The sequence below is a fragment of the Oncorhynchus keta genome, chromosome 35 (assembly GCF_023373465.1).
Source record: "Oncorhynchus keta strain PuntledgeMale-10-30-2019 chromosome 35, Oket_V2, whole genome shotgun sequence".
Classification (NCBI taxonomy): domain Eukaryota; kingdom Metazoa; phylum Chordata; class Actinopteri; order Salmoniformes; family Salmonidae; genus Oncorhynchus; species Oncorhynchus keta.
Genome location: NC_068455.1, coordinates 78,976,576 through 78,989,075, shown reverse-complemented (window position 1 = coordinate 78,989,075; position 12,500 = coordinate 78,976,576). Strand labels below are relative to the sequence as shown.

The following is a 12,500-nucleotide window of genomic DNA, read 5'->3' as shown; positions in this document are numbered from 1 at the left end:
GTTCTCCTCTTACCCTATAGGTTCTTCTCTTACCCTATAGGTCCTATAGGTTCTCCTCTTACCCTATAGGTTCTTCTCTTACCCTATAGGTCCTATAGGTTATTCTCTTACCCTATAGGTCCTATAGGTTCTTCACTTACCCTATAGGTTCTCCTCTTACCCTATAGGTCCTATAGGTTCTCCTCTTACCCTATAGGTTCTCCTCTTACCCTATATGTCCTATAGGTTCTTCTCTTACCCTATAGGTCCTATAGGTTCTTCACTTACCCTATAGGTTCTCCTCTTACCCTATAGGTCCTATAGGTTCTCCTCTTACCCTATAGGTTCTCCTCTTACCCTATATGTCCTATAGGTTCTTCTCTTACCCTATAGGTCCTATAGGTTCTACTCTTACCCTATAGGTCCTATAGGTTCTCCTCTTACCCTATAGGTTCTTCTCTTACCCTATAGGTCCTATAGGTTCTTCTCTTACCCTATAGGTCCTATAGGTTCTCCTCTTACCCTATAGGTTATTCTCTTACCCTATAGGTCCTATAGGTTATTCTCTTACCCTATAGGTCCTATAGGTTCTTCTCTTATCCTATAGGTCCTATAGGTTCTCCTCTTACCCTATAGGTTCTTCTCTTACCCTATAGGTCCTATAGGTTCTTCTCTTACCCTATAGGTCCTATAGGTTCTCCTCTTAGCCTATAGGTTCTCCTCTTACCCTATAGGTCCTATAGGTTCTTCTCTTACCCTATAGGTCCTATAGGTTCTTCTCTTACCCTATAGGTCCTATAGGTTCTCCTCTTACCCTATAGGTTCTTCTCTTACCCTATAGGTCCTATAGGGTGAGATATGTAAGGTGACCAGGCATCAGGATATATGATAAACAGAGTAGCAGCAGCGTATAAGATGACTGTACGAGAGTGTGTGTGTAGAGACAGTATGAATGTGTGTTATCGTGTTGTGTGTGTGTGTGTGTGTGTGTGTGTGTGTGTGTGTGTGTGTGTGTGTGTGTGTGTGTGTGTGTGTGTGTGTGTGTGTGTGTGTGTGTGTGTGTGTGTGTGTGTGTGAGTGTGAGTGTGTGTTGGATTTTCAATGAGTGTGTGTGTGTATATTGGAGTGTCAATGAGAGTGTGTGTGAGTGTCTGAGTGTGTGTGTGTTGGAGTGTCAATTAGAGTGTGTGTGTGTGAGTGAGTTTCCATAGAGACAGTGCTAAAATACAAATAATATACAAGGGCCAATGCAGATTCTGGTAGACATTTTGTTATCTATTTAGCAGCCATTTTGTTAGCCATTTTGTTAGCCATTTGTTAGCTATTTTGCAGCCATTTTGTTAGCTATTTAAGCAGCCATTTTTGTTACCCATTATTTTTAGCCATTTTGTTAGCCATTTATTTTGTTAGCTATTTAGCAGTCTTGGGGATAGAAGCTCTTCATGAGCCAGTTGGTGTCAGTCTTGATGCTCCGGTACCTCTGGCCGTGCAGAAGCAAAAAGAACAGTATGGGTAACAACTTTCCGTCCCTGATATTGAGGTCCTGGATGACATGTAGCTCTGTACCAGTAATATACGGGGATGTCCACACCGCCCTGTGTAGCGCCATGCGATCGAAGGCGGTGCAGTTATCATACCAAAGCAGTGACGCAGCCGGCCAAGATGCTCTCGATGGTGCATCTGTCGTGCCTTCTTCACAACTGTTTGTGTGGGTTGGACCATTTTAGTCATTTAGACATCCAGCACAGGACCACAGGGGCAGAACAACAGATTTTTGTTACCTTGTCAGCTCGTGGACCTTCCGGTTACTAGTCCAACGCTCTAACCGCGAAAGGCTACCCTGCCGCCCAATGTGTTGAGGGTCAATGTGACAGAGGTGATGTTGCCTATCCTCACCATCCGGGGTCGGCCCGTCAGGAAGTCCAGGTACCAGTTTCAGAGGGAGACGTTCAGTTGAGGGTCCCAGCTTGGTGATGAGCTTGGAGGGGACTATGGTGTTGAACACTGAGCTGTAGTCAATGAACAGCATTCATCACATAGGTATTCCACTTATCTAGGTGGGTGAGGCCAGTGTGGAGAGCAATTTTTTATTTTACCAGGCAAGTCAGTTAAGAACAAATTCTTATTTTCTTATTTTCAACAAAGCGGCCTGCTCAGGGGCAGAACAACATGTTTTGTACCTTGTCAGCGCGGGGTTTTGAACTTGCAACCTTCCGGTTACTAGTCCAACGGTCTAACCACTAGGCTACCCTGCCGCCCCATGGTTCATTTGAGATTTCGTCGTCTATCTGTTGGGGTCTGGGATGATGACGTTGATGTGAGTGCTACAGGGCAGTAAGTCATTGTGGTAGGTAGCCTCAGTGTTCTTGGGAAACAGGATGGTGGTCAGCTTGAGCATTACTGCGTTTCCTCTTGGACAGCCTGAAAATCGTCTTGGAATTTGGTTTGGGGACTTCTGGACCCCACAAGAAAAAGCCCCCCAAAAAAAAAAAAAACACACACACACACACACACACACACACACACACACACACACACACACACTGTACCTGAGTCTTATTTTAGTCTGACACGTACAGTCACACAGACAGCTCAATGTGCTGCCGGCAGAGAGGGAAGGAGGGAGAGATAGAAGGAGGGAGAGAGAGATGGAGAATGGAGGAAAGGAGGGAGGGAGAGAGAGATGGAAAATGGAGGGAAGGAAGGAGGGAGAGAGAGATTGAGAATGGAGGGAAGGAAGGAGGGAGAGAGATGGAGAATGGAGGGAAGGAAGGAGAGAGAGATGGAGAATGGAGGGAAGGAAGGAGAGAGAGAGAGATGGAGAATGGAGGGAAGGAGGGAGAGAGAGATGGAGAATGGAGGGAAGGAGGGAGAGAGAGATGGAGAATGGAGGGAAGGATGGAGGGAGAGATAGATGGAGAATGGATGGAGAGATTGAGAATGGAGAGATGGAGAATGGAGGGAAGGAAGGAGTGAGAGAGAGATGGAGGGAAGGAAGGAGGGAGAGAGATGGAGAATGGAGGGAGAGAAGGAAGGAGGGAGAGATGGAGAATGGAGGGAGAGATGGAGAATGGAGGGAAGGAAGGAGGGAGAGAGATGGAGGGAGGGAAGGAGGGAGGGAGAGATAGATGGAGAATGGATGGAGAGATTGAGAATGGAGAGATGGAGAATGGAGGGAAGGAAGGAGGGAGAGATAGATGGAGAATGGAGGGAAGGAAGGAAGGAGATGGAGAATGGATGGAGAGAAGGCTTTATTCGGTTAGCTCTTTAGTAGGCCCTGCCTCCCTGCAGCCCCGACAACCCGACTCAACAACGCCCACTCATGCATGATTAGAGAAATATTTCCCCCTCCCGCCATCCTTCCCTCCTACCTTTTGTTCTGTAGAATATAAAGCAGAGGGGTGAAGTGAAGATAAACTGACGCTTTTACTGTGGTTTTCACTTAAAAAATCAAATCAAATCAAATCACATTTTATTTGTCACATACACATGGTTAGCAGATGTTAATGCGAGTGTAGCGAAATGCTTGTGCTTCTAGTTCCGAAAATGCAGTAATAACCAACAAGTAATCTAACTAACAATTCCAAAACTACTGTCTTATACACAGTGTAAGGGGATAAGGAATATGTACATAAGGATATATGAATGAGTGATGGTACAGAGCAGCATAGGCAAGATACAGTAGATGGTATCGAGTACAGTATATACATATGAGATGAGTATTTACATTTACATTTAAGTCATTTAGCAGACGCTAAAACAAAGTGGCATAGTTAAAGTGGCTAGTGATACATGTATTACATAAGGATGCAGTCGATGATATAGAGTACAGTATATACGTATGCATATGAGATGAATAATGTAGGGTAAGTAACATTATATAAGGTAGCATAAAATGTGTCCCAAATGGCACCCTATTCCCTATTTAGTATGAAAGGTACCGTCCCTTGTTCTTTCTTCCTTTATTTCACTCTCTCTCCCGTTTGCTGTCGAGGAGTTGAGGAGAATTGCTTTTACCATGTTTCAGGGAGACAAGGCTTGCCAGAGGGAGGGAGGGTGGTAGCCACCCACGCTAAATGAACACTAACATCACAGAACGAGAACAAGAACACCATTCTTCACCCCAGAACTCTCACTTACAGTATATCATGTGTACTGTGTTTATAGCTGTCTGTGTTGAAGGTCCAGAGTTCCAGAGTTCCAGAGTTCTAGAGTTCTAGAGTTCAAGACTACTGGGTTTTAGAAAGGGAAATCTATACAGGACTCTAACTGGGTTGAAATGCACAGTATTAAATGTGTTGGAATGACAAACACTGAGTCTACAAAACATGCTCTTTCCATTACATAGACTAACTAGGTGAATCCATCCCTTATTGATGTCACTTTTTAAATCTACTTTAATCAGTGCAGATGAAGGTTTGGAGATTAAAGGTTAAAAAAATGTTGTTTTTTTAAAAGCTTTGAGACATGGACCCAGCATCCCTGTGGAGTCAATATGGACCCGGTATCCCTGTGGAGTCAACATGGACCCGGTATCCCTGTGGAACGCTTTGTAGAGTCAACATGGACCCAGCATCCCTGTGGAGTCAACATGGACCCGGTATCCCTGTGGAGTCAACATGGACCCAGCATCCCTGTGGAGTCAACATGGACCCGGTATCCCTGTGGAGTCCACATGGACACAGCATCCCTGTGGAGTCAACATGGACCCAGCATCCCTGTGGAGTCCACATGGACACAGCATCCCTGTGGAGTCAACATGGACCCGGCATCCCTGTGGAGTCAACATGGACCCGGCATCCCTGTGGAGTCCACATGGACCCAGCATCCCTGTGGAGTCAACATGGACCCAGCATCCCTGTGGAGTCAACATGGACCCGGCATCCCTGTGGAGTCAACATGGACCCGGTATCCCTGTGGAGTCAACATGGACCCAGCATCCCTGTGGAGTCAACATGGACCCAGCATCCCTGTGGAGTCAACATGGACCCGGCATCCCTGTGGAGTCAACATGGACCCAGCATCCCTGTGGATTCAACATGGACCCATCATCCCAGTGGAGTCAACATGGACCCAGCATCCCTGTGGATTCAACATGGACCTGGCATCCCTGTGGAGTCAACATGGACCCAGTATCCCTGTGGAGTCAACATGGACCCGGTATCCCTGTGGAGTCAACATGGACCCAGCATCCCTGTGGAGTCAATATGGACCTGGCATCCCTGTGGAGTCAACATGGACCCGGTATCCCTGTGGAGTCAACATGGACCCGGTATCCCTGTGGAGTCAACATGGACCCAGCATCCCTGTGGATTCAACATGGACCCAGCATCCCAGTGGAGTCAACATGGACCCGGCATCCCTGTGGAGTCCACATGGACCCGGCATCCCTGTGGAGTCCACATGGACCCAGCATCCCTGTGGAGTCCACATGGACACAGCATCCCTGTGGAGTCCACATGGACACAGCATCCCTGTGGAGTCCACATGGACCCAGCATCCCTGTGGAGTCAACATGGACCCGGCATCCCTGTGGAGTCAACATGGACCCGGCATCCCTGTGGAGTCAACATGGACCTGGCTGGCATCCCTGTGGAGTCAACATGGACACAGCATCCCTGTGGAAGGCTTTGTAGAGTCAACATGGACCCAGCATCCCTGTGGAGTCAACGTGGACCCAGCATCCCTGTGGAGTCAACGTGGACCCAGCATCCCTGTGGAGTCAACATGGACCCGGTATCCCTGTGGAGTCAACATGGACCCGGTATCCCTGTGGAGTCAACATGGACCCAGCATCCCTGTGGATTCAACATGGACCCAGCATCCCAGTGGAGTCAACATGGACCCGGCATCCCTGTGGAGTCCACATGGACCCGGCATCCCTGTGGAGTCCACATGGACCCAGCATCCCTGTGGAGTCCACATGGACACAGCATCCCTGTGGAGTCAACATGGACCCGGCATCCCTGTGGAGTCAACATGGACCCGGCATCCCTGTGGAGTCCACATGGACCCAGCATCCCTGTGGAGTCAACATGGACCCAGCATCCTTGTGGAGTCAACATGGACCCAGCATCCCTGTGGAGTCAACATGGACCCAGCATCAGTGGAACGCTTTGTAGAGTCAACATGGACCCAGCATCCCTGTGGAACACTTTGTAGAGTCAACATGTACCCAGCATCCCTGTGGAACGCTTTGTAGAGTCAACATGGACCCAGCATCCCTGTGGAATGCTTTGTAGAGTCAACATGGACCCAGCATCCCTGTGGAGTCAACATGGACCCAGCATCCCTTTGGAATGCTTTGTAGAGTCAACATGTACCCAGCATCCCTGTGGAACGCTTTGTAGAGTCAACATGGACCCAGCATCCCTGTGGAGTCAACATGGACCCAGCATCGCTGTGGATTCAACATTTGCCCAGCATCCCTGTGGAGTCAACATGGGACCAGCATCCCTATGGAGTCAACATGGACCCAGCATCCCTGTGGAGTCAACATGGACCCAGCATCCCTGTGGAGTCAACGTGGACCCAGCATCCCTGTGGAGTCAACATGGACCCAGCATCCCTGTGGAGTCAACATGGACCCAGCATCCCTGTGGAGTCAACATGAACCCAGCATCCCTGTGGAACGCTTTGTAGAGTCAACATGGACCCAGCATCCCTGTGGAGTCAACATGGACCCGGCATCCCTGTGGAGTCAACATGGACCCGGTATCCCTGTGGAGTCAACATGGACCCAGCATCCCTGTGGATTCAACATGGACCCAGCATCCCAGTGGAGTCAATGTGGACCCAGCATCCCTGTGGAGTCAACGTGGACCCAGCATCCCTGTGGAGTCAACATGGACCCGGTATCCCTGTGGAGTCAACATGGACCCGGTATCCCTGTGGAGTCAACATGGACCCAGCATCCCTGTGGATTCAACATGGACCCAGCATCCCAGTGGAGTCAACATGGACCCGGCATCCCTGTGGAGTCAACATGGACCCGGCATCCCTGTGGAGTCCACATGGACCCGGCATCCCTGTGGAGTCCACATGGACCCAGCATCCCTGTGGAGTCAACATGGACACAGCATCCCTGTGGAGTCAACATGGACCCGGCATCCCTGTGGAGTCAACATGGACCCGGCATCCCTGTGGAGTCCACATGGACCCAGCATCCCTGTGGAGTCAACATGGACACAGCATCCCTGTGGAGTCAACATGAACCCAAGATCCCTGTGGAGTCAACATGGACATGGCATCCCTGTGGAGTCAACATGGACCCAGCATACCTATGGAGTCAACATGGACCCAGCATCCCTGTGGAACGCTTTGTAGAGTCAACATGGACCAAGGATCCCTGTGGAGTCAACATGGACCCAGCATCCCTGTGGAGTCAACATGGACCCGGCATCCCTGTGGAGTCAACTTGGACCCAGCATCCCTGTGGATTCAACATGGACCCGGTATCCCTGTGGAGTCAATATGGTCCCAGCATCCCTGTGGAGTCAACATGAACCCAGCATCCCTGTGGAACGCTTTGTAGAGTCAACATGGACCCAGCATCCCTGTGGAGTCAACATGGACCCGGCATCCCTGTGGAGTCAACATGGACCCGGTATCCCTGTGGAGTCAACATGGACCCAGCATCCCTGTGGATTCAACATGGACCCAGCATCCCAGTGGAGTCAATGTGGACCCAGCATCCCTGTGGAGTCAATGTGGACCCAGCATCCCTGTGGAGTCAACGTGGACCCAGCATCCCTGTGGAGTCAACATGGACCCGGTATCCCTGTGGAGTCAACATGGACCCGGTATCCCTGTGGAGTCAACATGGACCCAGCATCCCTGTGGATTCAACATGGACCCAGCATCCCAGTGGAGTCAACATGGACCCGGCATCCCTGTGGAGTCAACATGGACCCGGCATCCCTGTGGAGTCCACATGGACCCGGCATCCCTGTGGAGTCACATGGACCCAGCATCCCTGTGGAGTCAACATGGACACAGCATCCCTGTGGAGTCAACATGGACCCGGCATCCCTGTGGAGTCAACATGGACCCGGCATCCCTGTGGAGTCCACATGGACCCAGCATCCCTGTGGAGTCAACATGGACACAGCATCCCTGTGGAGTCAACATGAACCCAAGATCCCTGTGGAGTCAACATGGACATGGCATCCCTGTGGAGTCAACATGGACCCAGCATACCTATGGAGTCAACATGGACCCAGCATCCCTGTGGAACGCTTTGTAGAGTCAACATGGACCAAGGATCCCTGTGGAGTCAACATGGACCCAGCATCCCTGTGGAGTCAACGTGGACCCAGCATCCCTGTGGAGTCAACATGGACCCGGTATCCCTGTGGAGTCAACATGGACCCAGCATCCCTGTGGATTCAACATGGACCCAGCATCCCAGTGGAGTCAACATGGACCCGGCATCCCTGTGGAGTCAACATGGACCCGGCATCCCTGTGGATTCAACATGGACCCAGCATCCCAGTGGAGTCAACATGGACCCGGCATCCCTGTGGAGTCAACATGGACCAGCATCCCTGTGGAGTCAACATGGACCCAGCATCCCTGTGGAACGCTTTGTAGAGTCAACATGGACCCAGCATCCCTGTGGAGTCAACATGGACCCGGCATCCCTGTGGAGTCAACATGGACACAGCATCCCTGTGGAACGCTTGGTAGAGTCAACATGGACCCAGCATCCATGTGGATTCAACATGGACCCAGCATCCCTGTGGATTCAACATTTGCCCAGCATCCCTGTGGAGTCAACATGGAACCATCATCCCTGTGGAGTCAACATGGACCAAGCATCCCTGTGGAGTCAACATGGACCCAGCATCCCTGTGGAGTCAACATGGACCCAGCATCCCTGTGGAGTCAACATGGACCAAGCATCCCTGTGGAGTCAACATGTACCCAGCATCCCTGTGGAACGCTTTGTAGAGTCAACATGTACCCAACATCCCTGTGGATTCAACATGGACCCAGCATCCCTCTGGAGTCAACATGGGACCAGCATCTCTATGGAGTCAACATGGACCCAGCATCCCAGTGGAGTCAACATGGACCCGGCATCCCTGTGGAGTCAACATGGACCAGCATCCCTGTGGAGTCAACATGTACCCAGCATCCCTGTGGAACGCTTTGTAGAGTCAACATGGACCCAGCATCCCTGTGGAGTCAACATGGACCCGGCATCCCTGTGGAGTCAACATGGACACAGCATCCCTGTGGAACGCTTGGTAGAGTCAACATGGACCCAGCATCCATGTGGATTCAACATGGACCCAGCATCCCTGTGGATTCAACATTTGCCCAGCATCCCTGTGGAGTCAACATGGAACCATCATCCCTGTGGAGTCAACATGGACCAAGCATCCCTGTGGAGTCAACATGGACCCAGCATCCCTGTGGAGTCAACATGGACCCAGCATCCCTGTGGAGTCAACATGGACCAAGCATCCCTGTGGAGTCAACATGTACCCAGCATCCCTGTGGAACGCTTTGTAGAGTCAACATGTACCCAACATCCCTGTGGATTCAACATGGACCCAGCATCCCTCTGGAGTCAACATGGGACCAGCATCTCTATGGAGTCAACATGGACCCGGCATCCCAGTAGAGTCAACATGGACCCAGCATCCCTGTGGAGTCAATATGGACCCGGTATCCCTGTGGAGTCAACATGGACCCAGCATCCCTGTGGAGTCAACATGGACCCGGCATCCCTGTGGAGTCAACATGGACCCAGCATCCCTGTGGATTCAACATGGACCCGGTATCCCTGTGGAGTCAATATGGACCCAGCATCCCTGTGGAGTCAATATGGACCCGGTATCCCTGTGGAGTCAACATGGACCAAGCATCCCTGTGGAGTCAACATGGACCCAGCATCCCTGTGGAGTCAACATGGACCCGGTATCCCTGTGGAGTCAACATGGACCCGGCATCCCTGTGGAGTCAACATGGACCCAGCATCCCTGTGGATTCAACATGGACCCGGTATCCCTGTGGAGTCAATATGGACCCAGCATCCCTGTGGAGTCAATATGGACCCGGTATCCCTGTGGAGTCAACATGGACCAAGCATCCCTGTGGAGTCAACATGGACCCAGCATCCCTGTGGAGTCAACATGGACCCAGCATCTCTGTGGATTCAAAATGGACCCGGTATCCCTGTGGAGTCAACATGGACCCAGCATCCCTGTGGATTCAACATGGACCCGGTATCCCTGTGGAGTCAACATGGACCCAGCATCCCTGTGGAGTCAATATGGACCCGGTATCCCTGTGGAGTCAACATGGACCAAGCATCCCTGTGGAGTCAACATGGACCCAGCATCCCTCTGGAGTCAACATGGACCCAGCATCCCTGTGGAGTCAACATGGACCCAGCATCCCTGTGGAGTCAACATGGACCCAGTATCCCTGTGGAGTCCACATGGACCCAGCATCCCTGGGAGTCAACATGGACCCAGCATCCTCTGGAGTCAACATGGGACCAGCATCCCTCTGGAGTCAACATGGGACCAGCATCCCTGTGGAGTCAACATGGACCCAGCATCCCTCTGGAGTCAACATGTACCCAACATCCCTGTGGATTCAACATGGACCCAGCATCCCTCTGGAGTCAACATGGGACCAGCATCTCTATGGAGTCAACATGGACCCGGCATCCCAGTAGAGTCAACATGGACCCAGCATCCCTGTGGAGTCAATATGGACCCGGTATCCCTGTGGAGTCAACATGGACCCAGCATCCCTGTGGAGTCAACATGGACCCGGCATCCCTGTGGAGTCAACATGGACCCAGCATCCCTGTGGATTCAACATGGACCCGGTATCCCTGTGGAGTCAATATGGACCCAGCATCCCTGTGGAGTCAATATGGACCCGGTATCCCTGTGGAGTCAACATGGACCAAGCATCCCTGTGGAGTCAACATGGACCCAGCATCCCTGTGGAGTCAACATGGACCCGGTATCCCTGTGGAGTCAACATGGACCCGGCATCCCTGTGGAGTCAACATGGACCCAGCATCCCTGTGGATTCAACATGGACCCGGTATCCCTGTGGAGTCAATATGGACCCAGCATCCCTGTGGAGTCAATATGGACCCGGTATCCCTGTGGAGTCAACATGGACCAAGCATCCCTGTGGAGGAACATGGACCCAGCATCCCTGTGAGTCAACATGGACCCAGCATCTCTGTGGATTCAAAATGGACCCGGTATCCCTGTGGAGTCAACATGGACCCAGCATCCCTGTGGATTCAACATGGACCCGGTATCCCTGTGGAGTCAACATGGACCCAGCATCCCTGTGGAGTCAATATGGACCCGGTATCCCTGTGGAGTCAACATGGACCAAGCATCCCTGTGGAGTCAACATGGACCCAGCATCCCTCTGGAGTCAACATGGACCCAGCATCCCTGTGGAGTCAACATGGACCCAGCATCCCTGTGGAGTCAACATGGACCCAGTATCCCTGTGGAGTCCACATGGACCCAGCATCCCTCTGGAGTCAACATGGACCCAGCATCCCTCTGGAGTCAACATGGGACCAGCATCCCTCTGGAGTCAACATGGGACCAGCATCCCTGTGGAGTCAACATGGACCCAGCATCCCTCTGGAGTCAACATGGACCCAGCATCCCTGTGGAGTCAACATGGACCCAGCATCCCTGTGGAGTCAACATGGACCCAGCATCCCTGTGGAGTCCACATGGACCCAGCATCCCTCTGGAGTCAACATGGACCCAGCATCCCTCTGGAGTCAACATGGGACCAGCATCCCTCTGGAGTCAACATGGGACCAGCATCCCTGTGGAGTCAACATGGACCCAGCATCCCTCTGGAGTCAACATGGACCCAGCATCCCTCTGGAGTCAACATGGGACCCGCATCCCTGTGGAGTCAACATGGACCCAGCATCCCTGTGGAGTCAACATGGACCCAGCATCCCTCTGGAGTCAACATGGACCCAGCATCCCTGTGGAGTCAACATGGGACCAGCATCTCTATGGAGTCAACATTTAATTTTTTATTTTTTTTATTTCACCTTTATTTAACCAGGTAGGCCAGTTGAGAACACCTTTATTTAACCAGGTGGGCCAGTTGAGAACACCTTTATTTAACCAGGTAGGCTAGTTGAGAACACCTTTATTTAACCAGGTGGGCCAGTTGAGAACACCTTTATTTAACCAGGTGGGCTAGTTGAGAACACCTTTATTTAACCAGGTAGGCTAGTTGAGAACACCTTTATTTAACCAGGTGGGCCAGTTGAGAACACCTTTATTTAACCAGGTAGGCCAGTTGAGAACACCTTTATTTAACCAGGTAGGCTAGTTGAGAACACCTTTATTTAACCAGGTAGGCCAGTTGAGAACACCTTTATTTAACCAGGTAGGCTAGTTGAGAACACCTTTATTTAACCAGGTAGGCTAGTTGAGAACACCTTTATTTATCCAGGTAGGCATAGTTGGAGAACACCTTTATTTATCCAGGTAGGC

At 51.2% G+C, this 12,500-nt stretch overlaps 1 protein-coding gene across 5 annotated transcripts in view; it reads left to right on the top strand.

The window, feature by feature from the left end:
• Positions 1–12,500, top strand: part of dysf (dysferlin, limb girdle muscular dystrophy 2B (autosomal recessive)) — a 352,696-nt gene that overhangs the window by 327,638 nt on the left and 12,558 nt on the right. The window lies entirely within an intron of this gene.